The sequence below is a fragment of the Rhipicephalus microplus genome, chromosome 3 (assembly GCF_043290135.1).
Source record: "Rhipicephalus microplus isolate Deutch F79 chromosome 3, USDA_Rmic, whole genome shotgun sequence".
NCBI classification, from domain to species: Eukaryota; Metazoa; Arthropoda; class Arachnida; order Ixodida; family Ixodidae; genus Rhipicephalus; species Rhipicephalus microplus.
The window spans coordinates 144,214,882-144,220,881 of NC_134702.1; positions in this window are offsets into that span (position 1 = coordinate 144,214,882).

The window sequence follows — 6,000 nt, forward strand, 5'->3', positions numbered from 1 at the left end:
AGCCGCGAAACACTGGGCACTGTTGCCGAGATAATAGCTCGGTAAGCTTGGATTGTATGTTGGCATGCATGCGTAACACCTCGGCAACAAAACTCAAAGCTGTGTGGCGCTGGTGTCAACCAAACTGCTTCAGGACATGTTGTGGAGCATTCGAGCTAAGCTTACTGACGACTGTAGATGGGCCTCTGGCATTTTGCCTGTAGCTTTGGCTGCTGGTTGTTAGACGGTGAATAAAAACAAGCCAGAATGAGGAGCATTCTTTACATGCTCACGCTACCATACTTATTAGGAACAGTAATTCTTACTGAGATGAGAAATGTTTTGACATGTTAATTATAAACGCCCCTTAAATTATCTCAGATCCTGGTGGAAGCGGAAACTATACACAATATTTATATCGCTTCTAATGCAGTGACGTACAAGAATTGGCAAAACTTGTACTAGGCTGCTCAAGGCTTGAAACAGCAAAACTGGACGATTGTGAAGACTTATTGGTTGCTTCTAGGCTTTAGCTAGGTGATGCTAGGTTGTTTTTACGTTGATTCTTTGATCAAAGAAGCCCATAGACAGTCACAGGCACAACACGGTTATTCAAATTCCAGAGACAAAAACTCTCCCTGAAACTGAGCGTCTACACCTCTTATAGATCGATAGGCACGTCTTTAGCACAGGTCTTCCATTGCTTCGGGGTCTTCTCGCCGCTGCTGTTGCCTTTCTCATTTCATAGTATTTTCTCATAGGGGCTCGGAGGTCTTTGGTTCGCTGTTGCTTTAAAGCGATTTGTTGGGCTAACTGTTGCTTTCATCATTATTAGTGAACCAGGGGCGAGTAGTAAGATTCTTCCAATTTCTGTCACACATGCCCATTTATAATGATGATACCATACTCACGCTACCATACTTATTAGGAACAGTAATTCTTACTGAGATGAGAAATGTTTTGACATGTTAATTATAAAAGCCCCTTAAATTATCTCAGATCCTGGTGGAAGCGGAAACTATACACAATATTTATATCGCTTCTAATGCAGTGACGTACAAGAATTGGCAAAACTTGTACTAGGCTGCTCAAGGCTTGAAACAGCAAAACTGGACGATTGTGAAGACTTATATGGTTGCTTCAAGGCTTTAGCTAGGTGATGCTAGGTTGTTTTTACGTTGATTCTTTGATCAAAGAAGCCCATAGACAGTCACAGGCACAACACGGTTTTCTGGTAGGCTGCATAGAGTCACATACCTTTTGCAATGATAGTTTTTTCCACCGACTCGCGATTTCCTAAACAGCTTCGCTGATAGAAGTCTAAAGGATCGCAAAAGCCCTGGTGAGGTCACGCTACGATGTAGTCTCTCAATTATCTTAAGTGTCTTGTCTTTTAAGAATTACCAGAATCTAAACGTCTTCTGTAGTAAGATAGTTAACAATACTTACAAATCTTCAGGCTATTTTCATTATAACTTGCATTTTGCCCCTTCTTGAGTCAAATTTTTGAGCTTACAAAACATGAATTGGCCCAAAATTAATCATATGCAGTTTGAACGCAGCCCAAATGAAGTCTATGGAGCTTGACCTAAACCGTGAAGTTATATCAATCTGTTCCAAACCCTACTGTTACTCGTACTGTACCAGCTAGTGTTGCTTAGATAAGGACAAACCCAGGCGTACATAATGTACACCTGCAACGCACAATCACTAGAATGTACTTGTAGTACCGAATGCACACATTTCAATATAACTTCCTAACTGCTCATCATACTTCAGCCCACACACATTACCACAAGGCGGTCGACCTACCTCTTGTTTGCACCGTGACCCACTGTCGTTCCTTTGCTAGACAACCCAGGACTGGAACAGTCTTTCTAAGAGCATCACCATCATTCAAACTTGGATAGCTTTAGCGAAGCCTTAGAATCTTTGTTTTATTTACAATAATTGTTTGGCTCACTCCCGCATGTAAAGCATTGGGATCTAAATAAAAAAATTGCATTACTGTTTTGCCAACCTTATGTGAGTCACCAGTGTTCTTGGGAATCAGCAGGGGCATGCACATTTAAAGCATCATTTGCCCAAGCCACACCAGCACTCCCCCACTGCAATGCAACCCCCCCTCCCCCCGCCAAGACTCAACTCATTCATGCCGACGTCCATGGTAGTTTGGTTCATATGTACAATGTACTTTAAAGTACGTATGTACATATGTTTCTCACACATCACTGTAATATATACTACAGTGATATGTGAGAAACATGAAGGCTACTACAAATACATGACCAAATGACAGCTGTGAATGACATTTCAAGTAGTAAAACCAGTTCATAGGCGTGCATAGAATAGTTGCAATATCAATTGAAGAATAGCCACAGATTGACTGCACTACATGTTATTGTAACTATCATTATGTGGTGTCACTTAGCAAAAACCAATTTCATTTCTTAAATGAAATTTAATGTTTTCTCTGTACATCATGAATATTTCCCTGCAGCTATAAGTTATTAAATTTCTTGGTTAATGGGCATTTTCGGCAAATAATGATGGAAAAATATTACATGAACATTACTGGAATGTTTACCTGTTATGTTAATTCTTTGTGCAATTTTAACATTTTTTTAGTGTTTGAAATGTAACATGCAACGTTCAATGTTTTGTTTGAATGTTGCACTAATGTTCCACATTCAACCTTATTTTAGGAGTGTATTTCTAATATATATATAACGTTTTAAATACAACAAAGAACGTTATGTGTTTCGTGTAAAACGTTTAGACAACGTTCTTGGAAAACATAAAACGTTTCTTCAACATTCGCAACAAAAATACAACGTTACTTTAATGTTCTGTGCTACCTGGGTACACCTCCAAAGAACACACCCCCCACCCGCCAACAAAGACTACCCTCGTGTGCCACCATCTGCGTAGCATTGCCACGCCAGCGGGAACCTCTACACGAGAACCGTGAGGGCGAGGTGGACTCCCATGTGTATGTATGCATATATGTATGTGTGTGTGTGTGTGTGTGTGTGTATGCATGCATGTATGTATGTATGTGACCGCCTTCCTACAGTTCCATTTTTGCCGACTGTCCACTGATTCGTCCTTCCGAACATATTACTGCGCCCCATCACCAATCCCCCACTTCACCCACCATAAAGGAAATACTGTTGAGAAGTAGTCAATATGAAATGCAAGATGGTCATGTACTTATATCCACGTGCGCGTTGAAGAACCATAGATTGTCCCATTTTGTCAATTCCTTGTTTGTACGTGAGCGCCTATAGTTCCACCTTTGCAAACTGCCCCCTACTTCGTCCTTGCAAACATTCCACTACGCCCCATCATTGATCCACCACTTCACCGACCATAAATACGTTATAATGAAGGGGGAAGGGAAGCGACGTATAGCTACCACGTACGAATAATGAAATTTCTTGTATAAATCTATACGGCGTATGACACGTCCTTGATGATGTAGTGGGGAATATTTGTGGGCGGTTCACAGTTTAGCAATGAAACCCTGCAACGCTTCGTCCCATTGTCATCATTCACTTCGTGGATATGCTGTGATTTTTTTTTTGTTGTGTGGTGTACTACTACTTTCTTCGGTGGGGTTGCGCTGCTCTGCTTTGGGCAGCGTTATGTTACTCTGCTGAGGAGGAGGGGGTGCTTTGACTTATTCTGGGAGAATCACTGTATTCTGCCTCAAAAAGAGGTGATTTACTCTAGGAAAGAGAGTGAAGTATGGGACAAGAAAGTACTTTCCCAATGAGAGTGCCCAACACTCTATTAGTTTTTAGATTGTTCCATAACCTCCATTACACTGACATTCCATAAGATTTTATAAAGCCACTGAATTCTTGACCAATCCCCCACAGTAGGTATCTACCACAAGACAAGGGGAACAATAACGAGAATTTTCCTGGGGCAAAACCGCGATTGAAGAACGAAGAAGAAATAGAAGTGATTGTTGCGGCTAGAAGCGCGATTGCCAACACTCCTCTGTCGATTCCGCATTCTAACGGTTCAAACCTTCTTAAAGTTCTACAGTTTACCAGCGCGAAAATCAGAGTACGCATTTATCAGCGACCCTGACTCTTTCTTTTTTGCACGTTGGCCTCGATTTCATACCCATCAGATAATTTTCATCAAAAAGAAACTGGATTGCATAAATGTAGACATTAGCACAGTAATTAAATCTAATTCCTCAACGCTCAACATTAGAATAGAGTACGATGAAATCTTCCTCCCGCAAGCCAAGTTGCATTCTCTTAGATTTTCGACCACTACATTAAACGATTACTTGGTACATGCAGAAACAAAAAATGTAATGGCTACAGATGCTTCTGTCAACAATGAAAAGGCAGGCGTAGGAATTGCGTCTGATTTCCTCGGCTGGCCTTTTCCATTAAGGCTTCCAGATTTCACTCCTATGTTTGAAGCCGAGCTAGTACCTATTATTTTAGCTATTCGTAAAATTCCTACGACCGAGACCAGTGCAATCATCCTAACAGACTCACTTTTTGTGTGTGCAGCTCTGAGAACTCCCGAACAATCTCTTGCCCTAGCAGCGTTCCACACATTAGCACCGCCGCACTTAAAGCTCCTCAAATTAGAATGGGTCCCAGGTCACTACGGATTACAATTATATGAATTGGCAGATGCTTTGGCACGAGCATCACTCGATGGACCAGCAATTTCAGTACTTCCCGATTTAGAATACTTATCAGGGGTTAGATATAAGAAATTAGCAATTTTTACAGATAGTTTAGAAAATATCACACAATGGACCGATTATCAGCACCTCAAATTTCCATGGAAAGCCCAGTGGAGTCCGTCAAAAAAGCTTGAATTTATAATCTCCAGATTCCGGTGCCATTAAATTTATATTTACACAAAGCTGGTCTGACACTCCCCCCCCCCCCCTTTGTCCGTTTTGCGAAGAATCAGAAACTATTGAACATTATTTCGGCTCATGTCGTAACTATGCATTAATTAGGAAACAACTTTTAGATATTCCGTTTGCAAAGCTAGGTTTAAGTTTAACCACCGAAAATTTTCTAAGTTTTGGTGCGTCTGTTTTGGGAAATTGCCACAGAGATGCATTCGATGCGGTGTGATTGATTGATTGATTTGTGGGGTTTAACGTCCCAAAACCACCATTTGATTATGAGAGACGCCGTAGTGGAGGGCTCCGGAAATTTTGACCACCTGGGGTTCTTTAACGTGCACCCAAATCTGAGTACACGGGCCTACAACATTTCCGCCTCCATCGGAAATGCAGCCGCCGCAGCCGGAAATCGAACCTGCGACCTGCGGGTCAGTAGCCGAGTACCTTAGCCACTAGAACACCGCGGCGGGGCAACGGTGTGTAATTTTATTCAAGACCCTAAACGTTTTTCAACATAAAGCCCACGTTAACAGGTACTTAAAAAAAAACCGGGTCGAAAAGTAATTTTCAAATCTGGATAAATCCGTGACATACGAAATTATTCGGGTTTGGCAAAACCAGTTGTCTGGTCGGCTCCTAAAATCAAGTTATATCTATTAGTGTCTACTTTCTTTTTCATTCTTTTTTCTCTATTTAAATCTTTGGTTTCTTTCTTTTTTTAACATACTGTCTTCACTATACAACTCCCCCCCCCCCTTTTTTTTTCGTTGCAAGCAATAATGCAGTTATCGTCCATATGAGACTATATGTTCTCTTGGCCAATCCCCTAGAGTGGGTATGAGCCATGGATTAGAGGCTACAAACAAACAAACAAACAAACAGGCTGCCGTTGTTGAATAGTCAATAATCAATCAAGCGGTGAATATCAGCGGTATTGATCCCCTTGCGTCCGAGCAGCAGCTACGACAGCTGCCACGTTAATCTCTGAGAGACCGAGATGTACTTCATCATCCATCCAGCAATGCTGGGAGTGGTGCTGCTGCTTCCCTCGGTGATCATCTGGAACAGCGGAATGGCCCTGGCACCTGGCGAGTTACAGCCACCCAAGGCAGCAGCGCCGCCTC